The sequence below is a fragment of the Protopterus annectens genome, chromosome 9.part0, assembly GCF_019279795.1.
Source record: "Protopterus annectens isolate FY-2018-M chromosome 9.part0, PAN1.0, whole genome shotgun sequence".
NCBI lineage: Eukaryota > Metazoa > Chordata > Ceratodontiformes > Protopteridae > Protopterus > Protopterus annectens.
Window position 1 is genome coordinate 1,831,009,272 of NC_056743.1, and position 22,080 is coordinate 1,831,031,351.

Sequence of the window (22,080 nt, forward strand, 5' to 3'; positions counted from 1 at the left end):
TGTATGTGTGTGTGTGTGTGTGTGTGTGTGTGTGTGTGTGTGTGTGTGTGTGTGTGTGTGTGTGTTCATTTGGTTCACATTCAAGAGACCATTTTAGAACAGCATGTGAGACATTCCTACTAACAACTTCTTACAAAACACTGCTGATGTCATCAGCTATTAAGTGTTGTCTGACACTCTAAAAGCCAGACTTGTGCTGTGGAGCTTGCATTAAGTACTGTGTTTTGGAGATAGGTAGGGGTTCTTCTCCCTGATATCAACTGGTGTGTGTTTGTGTTCTGTTGGTTCACATTCAAGAGACCATATTAGAACAGCATATGAGACACTCCTACTGCCAACTTCTTTCTACAAAACACTGCTGATGCCATCAGCTATAAAGTGTTATCTGACACTCTAAAAGCCAGCCTTGTTCTGTGGCAATTTCATTAAATACCATACTCTGGAAATAGGCAGGAGTTCTAGTCTCACTGCAGTTATCTGGTTTGTGTGTGCATTCAACAATCAATGAGGTTAGAATTTTAGAATTATATATGAGTCCACAGCTGTGACAGATACCCCTCCAAACATCCTGTATAACATGACTCTAACAATACTCAAGATAAGCTTGTGTTGTGGCAGTATCATTAAGTACTGTGTTCTCAAGCTTCTTTACCTACCTATTTAGGGGTTCTAATCTGACAGTAGGCAAATTGAGTGTGTTTACTTTCAAATATTAGTTTTGAGACCATTTTACACTGAGATGTGACTCCATATCCATGTCAGACACTTCACCCAAGATGTTCTTCTCATCATACAATGATTCTATCCTATTCTATAAAGTGCAATTTGACAGTGTTAAAGCCAGACGTATGTGTTGGTGCTAATGTTACATTGAGTAGAAGTCATCTGCTACACCTACATAGGTGTAATGTTCAACGCAGATCCAGTCTACTGCTGTGTGTGTGGTTGGTGGCACATTCCGGTCATTGTGTGAGCATGTGAATCACTATTCATTTCACTGTCACTTAGGACAACCTTTAATACACATGCATCCACCATCCTCTTTTTTCCTCTGGCCACGTGAAATCCTTCCTGAAGAGGAGTGGTGGATGTCATCATGTCAAATATGCATACACACATCAGGAAGCAGAATTCTTCCATGAGCCTCTGCAAGCCATCTCTAGACCACTGCATGTGCGATTGCTAATTCTGTCATGGGGTGGTGCACATGTACCATATGGATGGTGGCAGTATGTAATGCAATTTAAACACTACACACATATGTGCATAGCCTTACTATCTTCCATCATATAGACACATAGAGTTTATTTTAAATGGTATAAAATGGTTGGGATTTTATTTGATGTTGTCTGTTAGCTTACTACTGTCCTATGGCTCTGTGAACATTTCACATGTCAATGTTGCTGTCATCGACATGTGCTATGTTGAGGTGTGGATGTACGGCAGGCCTACACAAGGGTATTACAATCTGTGATGGGAAGTAATTTATTGATGGCCACTGCTGACATTTGATTACATGTTCATTCCATAACAGCTGTAGTAATATGCCTCCTGAAAACCATTGACATGGGATGATAGTATGTATATGGTTGGCTAAGTAAAACATGTGTTTTTGTAGTGGATAAGATCAACATTCTACACAGTTCTCACTCAATCATCACAGTGACACTTGCAGTATGGCACATGTATGCATGTGTATACCTACCATCGTTAAATGCTCTGTGACATACATCAGTATAAATCCATACTGATTACATGGGCATGTAAGTCTTGTTTCATCCACACATTGTGATATATAAAAATATCACATGTTTTGATTCAATTGCAGCCTTGTGGAACTTATTGTATGTGCAACTGAGTTGATATTACCAAAGATTAATGAGGTGGTCACCAGCACCATTGTGTCAGTAACTGTTCTGCATGAGCCACAACCAAGTCTTTCTTAGTGTGCCCGTATATGGTATCAGGGCACTCACACACAACTTTCCAGTGAAAAACATATAGACATATGTTGTGCAACTGATGTAATTATGTGGCATTGCTAGACTTGTACAACTGTGTGAAAAGTACCACCGTGCGGCATGTGTGTCATAACCAAGGGTGTATTTGGATGTGTTGTCACGAATCATTTATTTAAATAAGTGCAAAATATTAAAGAGAATGCACAACTAAACACAGAGCTGTTTGTCGATGCCACAGCTGAAGAAAATAGACAATCTGCTAGCTGACGATTTGTCTCACACTTCACCCTCCCTGTCACCATTGGCCATCATCCAAAGTATACAAACAAATATTACTCATTTCATCTTCTCAGGAGATCAACTCATCTGTGTTCTCTCTACAGCTAAAAACACAGAATCAGTGTGCCCCGACAACATCCTAAGTTGCCTATTGTGTGACCTAAAATCTGACCTAGCAGACACACTTGGATCCCTTCTTAAACACAGCCTCCAGACAGCCTATGTTCTTGTAAAAGGGTGTACAGCAACAGTCATTTGTCTGAACAGGGGGAAACATCACACGATGCATGGACTTATGGACCCATAATCCTGACTCTCTTCTGTGAGGCAGACCAATGAGTCATCATGGACCTTATCAAAAAGGAGACAGGTAATTTCCCGACTATGTACCAAACCCATGTTTGATTTGTTAAGGCTACATCATGTAGGTTAAATTTGTTTTAAGTCTTCAAGAAAGTCAATAACGGCAAGTATAAGGAAAACACTATCATCCTGCATAACTTGACCTGGCCAAGGCATTTGACACAAATCCACACTCAGGCATTACAGAAAAACTGCCTCAAGTGGGCATAAACACCTACATTACCAAATGTGTAGACAAATCAGGACACATAATGTGGAATTGTGGGAAATCACCTGTATCTAGACTCCAGTGACGAGATCTGTGCCTCAGAATCCTGTACTAGGCCCTTTCCTGTTCATTATTTAAGTCTCAGAAGTCAAGGCTAACTTACACATCCTTTGTCTAACTAGCTTTTTTGAGGACTGCAAATTGTAGATAATCATTGAATTCAAGATTTGTATTGCTATAATGCAGAAATATTAACACACTCAAAGGATTGCTGCCAGAGCCATGGAGAAACAGCAGATAAAAAAACATGATCTGTTCCCTTATGAAAGCAAATACACAAGCTAATTACAATTTTTTATTTATTTATCATTTTGTTGACCAGGAAAGTCTAACTAGGACAAAGCCTATTTTCAGCAGAGGCCCAGGGAGAAATGCTCCAGACACATGTCTTTGGATTGTGGGAGGAAAACAGAGTACCCAGAGAAAACCCACAGGAATGTAGACAGAACATGCAAACTCCACACAGAAGGCATCCCAGCTGAGAATCAGACCAGAGAACCTCTTGCTGTGAGGTGACAACGTTAACTGTTACACCATTGCGCCACACATACAATATACAATATAGAGAGCACACTCCTATGACCAAGTGATATGTGACCTGTGTATTCAGGTAGATAGTAAGCAGAACTGCCACCAGCATGTGCCCACAGTGGTGACTAAGTCCTTGTACGTAGCACATCTCCTGAGTATGTGCAGGACATCTATATCATAGGGCATTACAGTGCCATTTATCTCAGCCCTCATTACACCAATAACTGAGTACAATACACATTTTTGCATGTACCTCTCAACACATTTTCCAAGGATGATTTACTCAAGTGTATTACTTTTGCCACAGTGAGCTTCTACACATCTTTTTGGCCATACCTGAGTATTATTTTTGCTGCATAACCATTAGAAGTTGACAGTGCAGAACTCCCTTGAAGGTGGTGTACAAGATGCATGTGTGATACACCCAGTAAATATACACCTCATTGAGGACATTGATATCATGGGGTACAGTTGTGACAGTGTGGAATGTGGCACACACACACACACACACACACACACACACACACACACACACACATATATATATATATATATATATATATATCTATACATACATACATGCTATGCAAACCTGTTAACTAGCCAGGACTAATCATAATTTAAAGAATGGGTGTAACAGTGTCCTTCTTAACACCTCTGAAAGGTGTTACTTTTTGAGGAAGTTGTGCTTGAGTTTCCTTATAGATTACAGACAAATCATTATAGTTGTACAAGTGTGTTCATGTAGAACGTGTATGCTAACTCATAACCACATATTTTATGTCAATGACACAGATGAATAGTGTTATTATTCTGATATTGTCTATGACTGTGCAAGCTTCTGTCTAGTATTATCTATGAGCCTGTAGCTATGTGTCCCACTTGGTAGATATCTATGCTGATATTACACTCATATTCAAGCCACTCATTTTGCATATCTTCACAGTATTCACATACCACTTCAATATGCACATACCCCCTAGTGTATATATCATCCTTGATAAATGTCCTCTCGATTGGTCATGTCAGGATGCTTATATCATAATCAAGTCATCTCCACTGATATGTGACCTTGTGTGACAGTCATATAATATACAATAACTGTGTGATGATATGACTATACTCACACGGGCGGTATAAACAGCAGTATGCACTGTATTATGTAGGGATGTGATTACTGTTGGTGCCACAGCTGTCTTGTCTTTGTGGTGTACATACCTTGACATGCCCTTATCTGTTGTATATTACCATGTTTACTTGTCCTCTTCCCCTGTGTTCATTCCTACAGTTCATGTGTGTGGCCCTTTTCAATACACACACTTCCCCAGAATAATTATTTATAATGCAGTCTATATACCCTTGCTAATCACCACCAATACTTTACTTCAGTTATGCCTAAATCAGGCATAGTACAGACAGTACTCTGCACCGACCACACTTTCCTATAATGTGTTAGACTTTTATATATTACCTTATATTAAACCCTAGTAATTGTGGCTGTGCACGCAATCATGCAGAACTTAGTTTACCCAGAGGTAGACATGTCTACATGTGTGCTTTACACAGTTTCTGGGCTTGTATCCATGTAAACACGCTACACAATAAGCATATGCAATTAGCACTGCTGCTCATCACACTAACATGTAAACTCCATGTAGGCTTCATGCTAAGCATGCACAGCATTTATTGAATCCCCAGCTATGTTTGCTAAGAGAAATCAGCACACTTAAAGATGGCAGTCTTATCTTTGATCAAGTTGTTTCCACAGTGGTCAGACTGTACTTGGGGCAGTTCATCTAATACTAAAGTAAATGCTAAGATGACTGAAAATAGAACTATGCCTATGTATACAATGCTAACAATTATTGTACATATGTCTGTAATAAAATACCTTGTACAGCTACAAAAATGACAGTTTCTCACAAACAAAGCAATAAGATTAGAGCATTTTAGCCGCATGGATAGGTGAAGTGAGAACAGGCTATTCCCAAGGTTCCAAAGTGGTGACTTGTGTTTGGTATTCAGTGATCTTTCAAACCCAGTTCCTTTTGAAATACATTGCTTTAATTTCTCTTAGGAATTACAGCAACTGATATCATTTGCTACCAAATCTAAATATAAATTACAGAAAATAAGAGTGGTCAGTTTGTGATACAGCATCTACATGGATCATGAAACAAGCTATTATTTCCTATGTAAAAATGTATATCTCTAGCTATTATTAATGTATCTATTGGAGTACTACTTATTATGCATTGTGCACATTAGCAGAAGTCTGGAAAGGAAAATGCCGTATCCAATTCTTAAAAGGTCATTTGGCTACTTTGCCTGCTGTAGATTAGGGACATACACAATTGCATATCTACCCATTTCCTAAATGGTCCTTTGGCCCTTTGTATGATATAAGTTAGGGACAACAGTACCGCATACCTGGCGGAATCCAGGTACAAATTTAGGGGTCTGCAATTCACACACAAGTGAATGGTAGAGTATGATTTGGAGAAGGAAAGAGAAATGAGATGAATGCAGTGGTGGATGACACACTGCAGCTTCAGCAGTGCAGTGCCCACCCTCTAAATAATGGTTATGGACTGGTAATCATAAAATAGCTAAACAATAACATCAACAGAAAAAGGACAAAAACACTAAGAGATGTATCGACACATCCCAGATTACAGTAAAGTGCACAAAAGTATACTGTTACAACCAAACTTGACCCATTCTGAAAACAGTGACAAAACCAAACTCCAGCCAATAGGAACAGCTGCAGTACTCATGACCTTCATTAGCATATTGTGCTAATGACTGTTTTTCCCTGTCATCACAAATGTGGACAAAAAAGATTTATTTATTTATTTATTTATTTTTTGATTGTGCCCTAGCATGACTGTGAAGGTCACTGGACATAAACTGTGCCACTCTCACCCCAATCACAAAAGCACAAACTTAAGAACTAGGCGGTAAAGCAGGGTTTGAATGGTTGTGGAGGTAGGTTTTATTGTATTCCAGGGATATTTCATTGTAGATAGCTGTTTGCGAAAATGTGAATTTAAACTGTTGTTTACATTGTATTAGATAAGCTATTGCTAAACTCAGCATTGCTGGGCAACACATCATCATAAGAGCAATTATTTTCCCATTTCTGTATGCACAGTCCATAATTAAAGTTCCATAAATTATACCCATGGTAGTAGATCATTGACTACAGCTCCCACCTTTCTGAACTGCATTTGTCATATGCGACAGTCATTTGTATCTATACTGCTTATCGGAAGTCTTCCAGGTATGCAGTGGGGTGCACTAGTAATACAATACTTCTGATGTATTTTAGTACCTTTGTATTTCATAGCATAGGCTAGATTCAAATTTGCTGAATCTAGGCTGTTTGGTATTACTTGAGCAGTAAAACCAGCCATCCTACATTAGGGAGGCCCTCCTGCACTCTTGTGGCAGAAGTGTGTAGTTGAGGACCCATCTGAGTTGGGGATTATTGGAAAAAGGCTCAGTTTTGGGATTTTCTGTTGGTTAGTTAGTGTTAAAACTGTTTAACTCCACTTGTATTTATTCACCACTTTAGTGCTGCCATGTATACATGCAAATGTTTAGAAACACAATTGTTTCTTGATATGTGTTAGAAAACCCTCCTTAGCTCCATTGCCTCTCTGTGCACAACTCGGTTGCACATTACTACCCAGCAAGCAACTCAGCTGCAAATTCTGAGGCATCGATGCACTGCTCCACTCTTAGCTCTTCACAGAATAGCCACCTTTGTTAGTCTTACACGCAAATCCTAGTCCATCTAACCCATCTCCACTAAACATTAGAATATACACCTGCCATAATGGATGGACAGTTTCCTAACATTTCTCCAGCCATCCTAATTGACATGGGCATCCTGAAGCAATATAGCAATTGCCTCATGTATACTGACAACCACTTGCTGCTAAAGCAAACAAATACAGTATGTGACAGATGGAACTAAACCATGAAATTAGACCCAGTCCTGTCACATAACAATAAACAAGACATACGGCAGGTTGTCAGCCATTACAACTCCCCTCTCACACAAGATAAGGTCAAGACACATAAACCCACATAAGCGGAGGTACTCAATAAGAGCCTATTAAAAGTCCAGAGACCTCCCAAGTGAAAACAACTTACACATACTGGCACACAAACAGAATTCATGACTGCACATAATAACATGCATACCAGTGTCTCAACATTTAAGACCCTAAGGCAAAACACATCAAAACCTAATTCTCTGGTCATAGGCAACTCAGTAGTGAGACACACAGATGTCCCCCTCACCAGGATGAACAAGGAGATGGTCACAGTCAGCTGCCTGTCAGGTGCCAGGATCTGTCAAATCATGCATGCACTCAAGTCACTCAGCAGCAATTACCATTATGACTCTGTTATAGTACATGTTGGTGTGAATTACTTGAAATGTACCTCTCTGGACTACATGAAAGACATGAATGAACTCTCAGATTATGTGATCCAGGCAGGTATGTCCCTAGCCCTAAGCAGCATTCTACTTTCACCAAGAATGATGCCACAATACAGTCAAAAAACTATTGATTTCAATAATTGGCTTAGCTTCTGGTGTCACTTCAAGGGGATCCAGTATCTGTCTGCCCTGGAAAACATGGTGAACAGTCCATGCTGTTTTGCAGAGATGGCCTTCACCTGTCTCCAAGACCTTAGGAAACTGGCAAAAACACTTGCCTCCCCTATAGTGCCTTTTTTAGGCAATGTCCAAATAACAAAACTGATGTACAGAAATCCACTACAGACAAACTCAAGGTCCTGCTCCTTAATGCTGGGAGCTTAAACAGTAAACTGCACTCCTTGGAAGCACTGCTCACCTTGGAAGATGATGATGCTTGTGCTGTCATTGAAACTTGGTTCAGTTGCTCCAGGGATCCCAACCTAGCCTGTGACATTAACAGAACATGTGGGAGAGACAGATATATCTCCCAGCTCCTATGGAATAAGCTCCCGCTCCATGTGAAGCAGAGCTCTTCAATGACCCTATTTAAGCGCAACTTTGACAACTGGATGGGTGACTGTAAATTCACCCTGGGGGTGGACCTATGCCTCTCATAGACAGGGGCAGTTAGTACTGATCATAACATCACTCTGCTAACAATGACCATCTAAATATGGTCAATAAAGGTACTCGGGCTTTTACATGGCTAGACCTGTAAAGGACCTAGGGCCATTAGCCTAGTAACCTCCTATGAACCTATGAACATATGATCCTATGTATGTTTATGAATTAGGTAAGGCATGATATGAAGGCTTTATAATGTACCTTTTCCAGATACCTGAGTACATTGCTCATACGTATCTCCACTTGTTTATAGATCACTCTAAAGTCCATATCTGACCACTTCTTAGCTTTAGTCTTCTGTTCTCCTTAAGTGTTGCTGTTTTTACTTTGTCTGTGGTATGATCCTTTTTATTTAAATGCCAGATTTATATTTTTTTATAAATGTAAATTATTCTGCTTTGCCCTACCATGACTGTGAAGGTCACTGGACATAAAAGTATTTACACCATTTATTTCATGACTTCATTACTTCATTAATGCATTATACCATTCTGAGCATAATCCCCTGCTTGCTAGATTTGTTACTAGGATGTGTAATGGTAGCCCTGTGAGACTTACACACCCAGATGGCATCTGCAAAAAAGACATTTTGCTTCTAGTATTATTCATCAACTGATAAATAAAAGCAAATTAACCTGACTGCAGGGTGTTTTTTTCCTTACATGTCTGCAACTTATTTTGTGTAATAAATCTTGCACTAAAATTTTGTGGACTAAATTTCTATTTGCAGTTCTCATGGGCTGTGACTGGAAATGTGAGAATTACTGCTTCTACCATCTCTACAAAAAAACAAATTAATAATGCATTATGGCTTGGAAGATATTACAAAATCTTATTAAAGAAACACTTCCTTATCAGACTGCATTCTCTCTTTTATTCTTTTTTTCTGTCAGGCCTTACTCCATCTGTGTTATCCCTATTGCTATTTATTCAGCCTGTCCAGTTAATCTCCCCACGTGCCACTGGCTTGTACCTTTTAAATTGCACCTGTCATATGGTCAGAACACCTGTAATAAGGTCAGATTCTGCCCACATTCATCTCCCGTTCACTTTAAATCCTTCCTAACCTGTTTCTTTGAATATTTATTTCATCTTTATTTCCATTCACTGTTTCTTGGCTAAGATATATTGTTAGTCAAGTTATAAAGTTAATTGCACTGTTCAAAGTCATACCATAGAATCTGGTGAGATTCAAACCCAGATCCCATCACTTTAACCACTATGCTACAGTGTCTCACTGCATTATTTTCCTGATCTTATCTGAAATCAGTTTTATCACACCTGGCATTTTGCTGTGCTCCTCAGTTGAGGAACTGTGTTCCTGGACGTACAGCCATATGCTAAATGTGATATTTCTGTACACTGATTTTATGTCTCACTTGCCCATGATCATGCCTCCTATTTTGAAAGTTTAGAGTAATGATCTGAAACTGAGATTGGAACATGCAGCAAAGTGACACACAGGCTGACTGGCCTGCATCAGAGTCTTACAGCCTTGGTTTTCATTCTGCTTGAACTTGACTACCCAGAAAGGCAGCAACTTTCATTAGAATAAAGGCAATTTTGCTGAGTAACTTTTGGCCGAATTTGTCACATCAGGGTTACAGTTTACTGACTCCTCCTGACTGTGAGGAAGACAGGAAATGATAGCAGCATCATTTTATGTAGAGTGCACACTTCAATTTTGCATTACTAACCTGAAATGTTATTTAAGGAGATTGGTGGGTGGAGGGGAGGCATCGCGTATCCTTTTCAAATGGAGAGGGTTGGATGTTTTCCATCTCTCTTTTTAGAGTTAAAGAATATTTTACAAACTGATGTTCTCTAAATCAGCGTTCCTCTTGTGTAAATGGATTTCAAGACAAATGTAGATTAAGAAACAGAGACATAGATAGATAGATAGATAGATAGATAGATAGATAGATAGATAGATAGATAGATAGATAGATAGATAGATAGATAGATAGATAGATAGATAGATAGATAGATAGATAGAGTTGGTACAATTGAAACTATTATTTAGTTATTTCTTTATTATTTGACTCTGCTGCTATTCATTTTGTAATACCTTTAGAACCTATGCACTGGAGTGTATAACTCTCACCTCCATAAGTCTTGAAAAATGCATCTCTTACTAAGATTGTTTGCTTAGTGCTGCTTTTGTTTTGTTTTTTTTTTTTTTGGAATTGGACAAAAGATTTCTGCTTGCAGTTTATACTGGGCTATAGACATCATAAATGTGTAAAAAAAACATAAACACATAAAAAAAAACATTACAGGAAGTGGTAATGGGCATAGCTGTTAACCTTTCTTCTCCAAGATGTGAAACACTACCTCAAATGATGTGAAACAAATGGGCAAAATGTGGAACACGCAACTGACTTCTTCAACTGAGAAGCTTACAGTGTTGTCAGTTACTCTTTCTTCATGCTTACAGAATGTTCTTTTGATGAATTAATAATGATACAATATCATTTAAAAGGCACATTTATTAAAAAAGAAAAACCCTAGCAGTGAATGTGTCAGACTTTTCATCGTGGAACAGGGTGGAACATAAAGTTTTAAGTCTCAAACCTAGGGCCACTCCTTTTGATGAAAAAAACAGCTGAGAGTTGTGTTAATGAGTGTGTAGATTTGTACTTTGCAACTCTTGCTGCTTTTATCATTTTGATATTTCTGTCTTAAAGGTCAGCAGTACAGAAAATGACTCCATGCAGTGGATTTTATTTTTCACAGAAGCCAAGGAAATGCATCACTTAAATTCTGTGCACATGGATGATGCATGTTAAATAGGACACGTCCACTTGTGAGTAAGATACAATTCCAGACCCATTACTTATGACACCATTCAGATCAAAACTGGTTGCTGGATGTGAAATTATCATTCTAGAAAGTATTTTGTGTGGAACGGGTGCAAATTTATTGGACCTTCTTTTCTTCATTGTCAGCCTTAAAGATAAACCAGTTATGTTTTGGACAGCCAAAGAGTCATTTAGCATATTGGGAAGTTGTTGTTTGGTATTTAGCACTATGATGTTTCAATATGCATATGTAACAAGTTATACTGCCTTCATACCTCTAAATCTCTTCGTTTAACAAACGTGTTCAAAGATTAAAGTAACAGGAACACAAATATCCTAAATTAGGGACAGGTTTTAAATGTTGTTCTTTTAAACTTGGAAAGTTGTTAGAATAACAGGAATCGGTTCATAGGTTCATAGGTAGGTACTAGGCTGGGGCCTATATAAGCCTAGCCAAAAAGGTTCCCTGGCTTTTGCCATCCAAGAAAATTATTTTCCCCTGTCAAGCAGTGCCATAGAAGTGATCCACGGGGTGAATATTCTATTTCCCATCCAGTCATCAAGATTTTTCTTAAAGAGGGCCAATGAGGAGTTTTGCTTGATATCAATGGGTAGTTTGTTGCAGAGTATGGGAAGTCTCTGGGACAGGAATCTATCCCTCCAGCATGCTCTGTTTATTGTGGTGACAAGGTTTAGAACCCTGCAGAGTGTGGTTTGGAGAGATTGGGATTTCTTGAAGTGTAGCATGTCCAACAGCTCTGGGTTTGACATAGCTTTGTACGTTAGACAGAGATCACCTCTGAGTAGGCGACATGCGATGGTGTAGAACTGGAGTTTTTTGAGGCGGCCTGTGTATGGCATCTGTTTGAGGCTGGTAATCCTCTTAGTGAGGTATTTCTGTGGCCTTTCCAATTGTTGTAGGTGTCTTGTGAGATACATGCCAAACAGGGCACTGTACTCTATAATGAGTCTGATGAAGGATGAGTAGAGAGGACCTCCTTTTTTCTAGAGGAGAACCCTTTTGTGATGAGGTGTGCCACATAGAAGGATTTCCTGACTACTGTGGTGATGTGCTTATCAAAGGAAAGACTACTGTCCACCTGTGTCCCGAAGTCTCTTATCATACTTTCAGTGTTTAGTGAGCTACCATCTATATGGTAGTTCATGGGTACCGAGTTTTTCCCAAAGGAGATCACAATGCACTTCTTGGCACTGAGCTTGAGGCCATGACTTTGACACCAAGCATCTGTCTCTGTGAGGCCTTTTTGTAGAATGTCTACATCATTAGATGATTCTATTATGGCTCCCAGTTTTCAGTCATCTGTGAACTTTGTTTGCCAAAGACCTTCTGTGTTGGCCTGCACTTCAGAGAAGTAGATGCGGAACAGGAGAGGATCCAGAACCAAACCCTGTGGTACTCCACTCGTCATTGGTCTAAAGTCGGACTTGCAGTCAGCTACTTTTACTGTGTGGGTTCTGTCAGTGAGCCAGTTGGCCACCTATCTTGTGACATAGGGATTTATGCCCTGTTTAGTGAGTGTATCTATATTTCCAGCATGGGGGATGGTATTGAAAGCCTTGTTGAGGTCAACATAGGCTGTGTGCACTACCTTGCCCTCATCTATGGCTCTAGTGACTGCTTCAAAGAAGTCAATCAGGTTTAGCAGACATGATCTACCTTTTACAAACCCAAACTGAGTGGGGTTCAAGGTTTGGAGGTTACCTATGTCTTTGTTTATCAGCTCCAAGATGAAACATTCCATGGCCTTGCAGACCAGGCTTGTCAGGCTAATGGGGCGGTAGTTTCCGGGGTCCATGGTGGCACCCCCGTTGTGGAGTGGGATAACCATTGCTGTGCACCATTCAGTAGGCACATAGCCTGAGGTGAGGCTATGACTGAACATGGTACTTAGGTGGGGTGCTAGTACGTTCTGTAGTTCATGCAGTACGCAGCCTGGGATGTTGTCTAGTCCCATGGATGCTATGTTCATGGCTTTGGAGAGTGCAATCTTTACTTGCTCATCCGTGATTACAGGGGCTTTGCATTGTTTCATAGTTTTATAGTTTGGTACTAGGCTATCTGCCTTGGGGCATTTATAAGCCTAGCCATAGTGATGTGGCTTTCGCCACCCTATGTAATGGTACAAAAGTGTACAGAATTGATTTAGAATACTGTGCCTCTGTCTAGTAGTGACACAGTGAAGACCCCCTTACATAATAGAATTAGTTTACTCTGCCTCTGTCTAGTAGTGACACAGAGATGACCCCTGGGGTAAACCTATGATCTCCCATCCACTCGTTAAGATTTCTCTTGAAGAGAGTCAGTGAGGAGCTCTGCCTAACATGAACTGGGATTCTGTTCCAGAGTATGGGAAGCCTCTGAGTTATGAATCTGTCCCTCCAGCATGTCCTATTCATATTTGTGCTGAGGTTCAAATCTTTAGCTCTCATGATTCTGATGGATTTGGATTTTTTGAGGTGGAGCATGTCCATCATTTCCTGATTGGACATGGCCTTGTACGTCAGGCACAGATCACCTCTGAGTAGGTGGTATGCTACTGAATAGAGTTGGAGTTTCTTTAGTCTGGCAGCATATGACATATGTTGGAGACCCTTGATCCTCTTGGTGAGGTACTTTTGGGGTCTCTCTAGCTGTTGCAAGTGCCGGGTGAGGTACATATCAAATGGGGCATTGTACTCAATCATGGGCCTGATAAGGAAGGAGTACAGGGGCACAATGACCTCCTTTGATCTGGATGTGAATCCCTTCATGATAAGGTGGGCAAGGTAGAAAGTCTTTCTAACCACTTTGGCAATGTGGGTGTCAAATGAGAGGTCACTATTGACTTGGGTCCCCAGGTCTCTGATTACTTTTTCCGTACTCAGTGGGTTACCGCCTATGTGATAATTTGTGGGCACTTTGTTTTTCCCAAAGGGGATGACTATACATTTTTTGGCGTTCAGTTTAAGGCCATGACTCCAGCACCAGTTGTCCATTTCAGTGAGGCCTTTCTGTAGGATGTATGTGTCAGCTGGTGTATCGACTATGGCGCCTAGTTTGCAGTCATCTGCGAACTTTGTCAGCCACAACCCTCCCATGTTTGCTTTCACATCTGAGAAATAAATGCCGAACAAGAGGGGTCCCAAGACAGAGCCCTGTGGGACACCACTTGTCACTGGCTTTGAGTCTGACATGGCTCCAGTGATTTTGACTTTATGGGTTCTATCCTATAGCCAGTTTGCCACCCATCTTGTGACATATGGATTTACATTTAAGCTGTTGAGCTTGTCTATGATGCCAGAGTGGGGTATTGTGTCAAAAGCTTTAGCCAAGTCCAGGTAGGCTGTATGGACTGCTTTGCCCTCGTCAATAGCTCTAGTGACTGTTTCAAAAAAGTCAACCAGGTTTAAAAGGCAGGATCTACCTTTTACAAAGCCGAACTGGGTGGGATCAAGTGTCTGTAAGTCCCTAATGTCTCTGTTTATTAGTTCCATAATGATTCTTTCCATAGCTTTGCAGACCAGGCTGGTTAAGCATATGGGGCGGTAGTTACCAGGGTCAGTAGAGGTGCCTCCTTTGTGGAGTGGGACTACTGTTGCTGTACACCAGTTTTCAGGTACATATCCTGTAGTAAGGCTAAGGTTAAATAGCATTTTTATGTGCGGGTTTAGCTCCTCTTGGAGTTCACGTAGCACGCAACCTGGGATACCGTCAGGTCCCATTGATGCTGTGTTTTTAGCTTTGCTGAGGGCAGTTCTCACCTGGACATCTGAGATGACAGGGAGGTTACATTCAGCTGGGATAAGTATTTCTTCTTTTGGGGGTGAGGGAGGGGAGAAATTTGCACTGAACCTGTCTGCCAGAATGTTGGCAATATCTGTGGGTTCAGTGTATTTTTTGTCATTGTGAACTAACTCTGAACATATCTGAGGGTTTCCGCCCAGGTTTCTAACATAGCTGAAGAAGGCCTTGTGGTTATCTTTAGTGTCCATAGCGATTTTTCTCTCAGAGTTGGCCTTGGATGTTTTTATGAGAGAACGTAGCTTTCTACTAGTGCTCATCAGAGATGCCTTCTCTTTATGGGATTTTGCTCTGTCGTGCAGTAGCTTCCTTCTTTTGTTATACAATTTGTTTATGGCTGGGGTCCACCAGACAGGATGCCTGCCCTTGGTGGAGAGGGTCTTGGTTTTATTTGGGATTGCATGAGCCATGCATTCTTGGAGATGTCCGTAGAAAGCATTTGTGAAGGATTCTGCATTGTGGGATGTGGTTTCCACTGTCCCAGTGGGCTTAAAGGATACCATCTCAGTTTTAAGAAGTGTAAAGTCGGCTTTTGAGAAGTTTTTCACTGTAGTCTTTTGTGTTGGGGGTGGAGGTGGGATATGTATATCCAGGGTGATTAGTTTGTGGTCAGATCTCACTAGTGAAGGGTATACTTCCGGTGAGGAGCACTTTGTCCCCATGTTTGTGATGATCAGGTCTAGTATATTACCTCCCCTTGTGGGAGAGGTGACTAACTGTTCCATTGCGTTTGATTTTATGAATTCCAGGATCCTTTGGGCTAGGGTGTTTGGGCTAGAATAATGCACCCAGTCTATGTTAGGGTAGTTGAAGTCTCCCAATATGATGGTGTTTGGTGAGACATTCATATCCTCCAATGTATTCAGGAAGGCTGAGTGGGGTTCCTGAGATTGGGAGGGTGGTCTGTAACGTGCTACCAGTTGTATAGCAGTTTTGCCTATGGTTAGTTGCACCTGGATGGTCTCTGATGCTTCATGTGTTGCCACTAACCTGGAGGTGTGGGTGTCCTTGATGAATATGGACACTCCCCTCCCTTTGGTTTGGCCCGGGTTTTGGGCCGAAAAGCATGATACGAGGTATAGCCTGGTAGCACTGGGGTGCTCTCAGGAGCCTTGAACCAGGTTTCAGTTACTGCACAGACATTGATGTCCTCCATACTGAGGAGTGCTTCGAGAGCCTGCATCTTGAAATTTAGACTTCTGGCATTGAGCAGCATTACCCTTAATTTTTTTCCATTTTTGTTTTCTAAGGAGGTGGGTTTGTCTTTTGAGCCTTGCCTAAAAAAGGCACTATGGGGGAGGCAAGAGCCTTAGCCAATATCCGGAAGCCCAGTGGTGACAGATGCAAGCCGTCCCTTGTGAAGCAGCGTGGCTTGTCCAGCATGTCATCCCAAGCAGACAGATATTGGATCCCCCTAGAATGACACCAGTATTTGAGCCAATTATTAAAGCTGGTCATCTTGTCTTTGTATTGTGGCATCATTCTTGGTGAGGGCAAGATGCTGCTCAGGGTCAGGGTCATACCAGCCTGGGCTACATAATCAGAGAGCTCCTCTATGTCTCTTTTCATGTAGTCCAGGGAGGTACGTCTCAGGTCATTCACGCCAGCATGGACAATGACGGAGTCATATTTGTACTTGCTTTGGAGTGACCTGAGTGCGTGTGTTATGTGGTGGATCCTAGCTCCCGATAAGCAGCTCACCATTACCCTCTCCTTGTTCAGCCTGGTAAGAGGAATGTCAATGTGTCTGACTATAGAGTCACCTATTACTAGTGTATCAGGCATGGTGTTTGGCCTTAAGGGCTGTGATTGTTTGACACACTGATTTATTGAAGTATGTGATGCATGTGTTATGTTTTGAGGTGGTGGATTTTTGGGTGTCTGCTTTGGGAGCCTCTGTTGTTTTGGTAAGTTTTTTGTTAGAGCCTCCGAGTATGTCTTTGTGTTTTTATGTGTTTGGTTTGCAGTTGTGGTAGGTCTATGTGGGACTGGGTTTGGTGTGTGTGTGGTTACCTTCTCCTCCTGTCTGGTCTTGCCAGTCCTGAGATGAGAGAGTTCAGCCTCCAGTCTGGCTATATAGTTGCATCTCTCACATGTATTTGTGTTTGTTGGGAGGAGGAGAGGGTTGCCTGTGTACATGAGACAATTGTAGCATTGTCTCAAGATTCCCAGATTAACCAGCTGAACCGGAGAGGATGCCAGCAATCTACCACTCAACATGCTAGAATATTATAAGGGAGTGCTGTGTCTTCAAGGGAAGTGGGTACTCACAGGGAAGATAGGTGGATGTAGTGCTTACTTTAGTTAGCGAGTGCTTACTTAGAAGAGAGGTTTTGAGAACAAGTGCTAGGCTTATAATAAAGCGATTAGACTAGATTATTATGAGTAGAGCTTTCTTAAGGGAAAATTTGAAGAGCAGACTTGGCAGAGCCAGAAAAAGTTTAACCTTGTTTAACCGGTGCTGCGCTATGCGCACAGCCGTGCAAAGCCGTGCAAATGCAGATTTTAAACAGGGAACTTCAAAAGAGCTAGAAATGGTCCAAAACAACCAATTACTACAAGCTTTTGTGCTGAGGTCACTCCTTCAGGGACAGATAGGCTGCTCAAGGCTCCCCACTCCCACTGGTGAGCAAAGAAACTTCCTTCTATCCAAGTAAGGCAATGGACACCACAGGAACTACACCACAGCCCAGAATACAGCAAAGCCTGTATACTGGTCTAATCTAGTCGAGGAGAGGTGGGAAAACAAGGATATTTTTTTGGTTTTTTTGTTTTTGAGATAGAAAGCACACAGAAATGCAGGAAACAGTAATAAATCAGTTACACAGGCTAGCACACTTTAGTGGGCAGCCTCAACAGTTAAATTAACAAACAAACAAACAACTTTCAACCAATTTTCGACTAAATGAAACGTTAAGTGCAGATAATATAAGATGGGCCCTTTGGAGGGTGAGGGTGGGGTAAAGTTAGCACTGAACCTATCTGCTAGGATGTTGGCAATATCGGTTGGTTCTGTATATTTAGTGCCATTGTGTTGTAACTCAGAGCAGAACTGAGTGTTGCCATTGACATTCTTGACATAGCTGCAGAATGCTTTGTGGTTGTCTTTGGAATCAGTGGTGATTTTATTTTTATAACTGGCTTGGAGGATTTTATGAGGGATCTCACCTTCTTGCTGAGGCTGACCCGGGAGTTCCTCCAATCTTGGGATTTTACTCTTTTTTGTAACAGCTTCTTCCTTCTGTTATAGAGTTTGTATATGGCAGGAGACCACCAGATTGACTTCCTTTTTTTTGGAAGGTAGCATCTTGGTTCTGTTGAGGATTGCACGATCCATGCATTCATGTATGTGCTTTTACAGTGCATTTGTGTAAGATTCAGCAGTCATACCTCTATTTTCTTTCTGCATGGGTGTCATGAAGTTTGCCACTTCTGTCTTAAGAAATATGAAGTTGGCTTCGGAGTAGTTTTTGACGGTGGTTTTCTTAATGGGGGGTGGGATATGGATGTCTAGGGTGATTAGTTTGTGGTCAAATCTGACCAGTGAGGAGTTGACATCTGGCGTGGAAAACTGGTTACCCATATTGGTAATGACCAGGTCCAGGATATTGTTGCCCCTGGTGGGGGTGTGGACAAGCTGATCCAAGGCATTGGAATTTATGAATTCCAGAAAACATTGAGTGAATGAGTTGATACATGAGTAGTTTTCCCAGTTGATGGTGGGGTAGTTGAAATCACCCATAATTAAGGTATTGGGTTGTACCTTAATATTTTCCAGTATCTTAAGAAATGAAGAGTGAGAATTCTGGGGCATGGTGGGGGATCTGTAATGAGCTACAACCTGGATTGCAGTCTTGCCCAGTGTTAGTTGCACTTGGATAATTTTGGATGCATTATGTTGAGCAACTAGCCTGGACTTGTGGATATCCTTAATGAATATGGACATGCCTCTGCCTTTAGTGTTTCGGTCCAGGATAGGTGGCCAAAAGCTGTGGTATGAATTATAGCCTGGTAATGCAAGGGTGCTCTCTATTGTGGTGGTCTGTTCCAGTTTGTTTTTAGAGTGCTCTCTGGAGCCTTGAACTAGGTCTCTTGTCACTACACAGATGGCGATGTTCTCCATTTTAAGGAGTGCCTTGAGTGAGTGCATTTTGAGGTTTAGATTTCTAGAATTGAGTAGCATTGCCCTCAGAGTTTGCTTGCTTGTACCTGTTACAGTGGTGAACTTAGCATTTGAACCCTGCCTAGAAAAGGCACTCTAGGGGTGATAGCCTTAGCCAGTATCTGGAATCCCAGGGGTGATAGGTACAAGCCATCTCTGGCAAAGCATCGTGGTCTGTCAAGCATGTCATCCCAGGCAGACAGATACTGGATCCCCTTAGAATGACACCAAAAGCTTAGCCAATTGTTGAAGTCAATCATTTTGTCCTTTTACTGTGGTATCATTCTGGGTGATGGCAGGATGCTACTCAGGGCTAGGGTCATACCTGCCTGCGCTACAAGATCCGAGAGCTCCTCCATGTCTTTTTTCATGTAGTCCAGGGAGGTACATCTCAGGTCATTCACACCAACATGGACAATGACATAGTCATATTTTTACTTGTTGTGGAGTGACCTGAGTGCCTGCATTATGTGGCAGATCCTGGCACCCAACAGGCAGCTGACTCCTTGTTTAGCCTGGTGAGTGGGACATCAGTGTGCCTGACTATAGAGTCACCTATGTCTAGTGTGTTGGGTACATTGTTTTTCCTTATGGGCTGAGGCTGAGTGGCACACTAACTTTGTGGGCTATGTGTCATTTGGGTAGTATTGGGGGGTGGTGGTTTTCTGAGTTTCATCTTGGGAGGTCTTTGTTGCTTGGGCAGATTTTTATTGAGAGCCTCCATGAATGTGGGTGTGTGCTTTGTGTTTCTATGTGTGGGTTTTGGTAGTGTATGTTTTGAAGGACTATGTGTTGAATGTGGTGTTGTGCAGGTATTAACCTTCTCCTCTTGACTGTCTAGTCCATTCTTGGCTGGAGAGAGTTTGGCTTCCAGTTTGGCTATATAAGTGCATCTCTCACAGGTTGTAGTGTTGGGTGGTAGGAAGAGAGGGTTGTCAGTGTACATGAGGCAATTACTACATTGCCTTAAGATGCCCAGATTCATCAGGTGGACAGGAGAAAACACAGGGAGCTGACCAATGGACATGCATGGATAGGTGCTTATTAATTTAAGTACTAAGAACTGTTTTCCTCTTGACAAGTGAGGAAAGTTGAGTGCTGTAATTTGTAGTATATTTAGTGCTTACAACAAGTTCTGAGCACAAGGAAACAGTTTTGAGTGCTGAAGCTAAAAAACTGGATAGTTCTAGCTAAAACTAGCTAGTTTTAGCACCAATCCCAAGAAGAGAAGCAGGCCACAGCCTGTTTAGTGATCCACAATCTTGTCCCAGATGATGCACGGTCTGTAGGCTTGTAGCCTTTTTCTGGTAAATGTCTTGAATAGCAACCAGACCAATCAGGTATGTGAAGCACAGACATTCACTCTCCAAGCATAAAGACTCAGGAATCAATGCACTCTGTTCCTACTCTCACCAGTATTAGAATATAAGCACAGATTCTAAGCTTTCACCTATAAAGCAGTTAAGCTTTCTGGTGATCATTAGTCTCCAGAAAATAATGTAACTGCACTCCTTCCCTCAACAGGAGAAAGCAGAAGCACTAATCCCAAGATGACTACTGAGAGGCAGAATGTGGGCTCTACAATAACTGGTGGTCTTGCAACAGATGCTTAAAGGTAAGATGAAAAAATGGTTTATCCTAAACGCTGCAGTGTGCACTAGCGGAGTTAGATGTGAAAGTAGGTGACTTAAGTTTTACCTGTCTAAAAGTTGTTTTAGTGGAGAGTCACTATTTTTAAAACAGCAATATAGTCTGAAAGGGGATGGTCACTTCTGTATTCTGTTACTATGGAATACAGAAGGATGGCCAATAAATTTAAATAGTTGAGGGGGGTGATTTTACAAAATGATACATTTGTGCTTACTCACACCAGCCAATAAAAGCAGATAGGAAATTAGATATATGGTCAAATTAACATAAGGGGCAGGCAACTAGAAAGTCAGTGGTGTTTAAGAACACAACAGTAACTGGGTGGGAGGCTGGGAAAAACATTCTTTCTGACTCACAAGAGACAGAGCTGTGGTCTCTTTTCAAGTTTTGGTATGCAGTTAAAAGCAGAATACAAGTAAAACACAGAATACAAAATAGAAAAAGGCAATAAAGTAATACAAAACACAACAAATAAAAAGCAAACTAACCTTTCCCTCACAGCAAACTGTAGGAGAATCTGGATGAGCCTTTTGTGCTAGAATACATTTTCTGAATGATATGAAGTCTGAAACTCAAATATGTTTCATTATTTAGTGACTTCAATCCTCTACAAGATGCTAGAAAACCACACATTTTATGAGGAACAGATTAAAGATATGAGGCAAAAATCTGGACATTCTGCAAAAATTTGGACAATTGATAGGTATGACTGATTTACAGAAACTCCAGGTTCAGATGTCCTCGCAATTAACAAATATGAATAGCAGTTTTAAATTGAAATTCCATAACAAGAGAAAATGCGAATGTTTGAAATGGGAAATGGAAGAGGACCATTTGTGTTGTTACAGAAAGGTAGACTTTCTAAAGAAAGATCAGTAGTGGGGAATAAAAAGAAGGTATGTTTTTTCCAGTGCATAAACATTAATAGTACATACAATCCAGAGATGTCCATTGTTGCTTTATTTACTGCATACCATGTGCACTGGGTATGACTGGGCAGCACATGCATACATGTATTAGTTCTGTACATGCATTGATGTACACATATAACTCTTCTCATCAGTAGCTAAACCTAGAGGAAGAACACAACATGAGTATTAGCAGTAGGACAGTATTTAATATCACAATGTTCATATTAATTTTC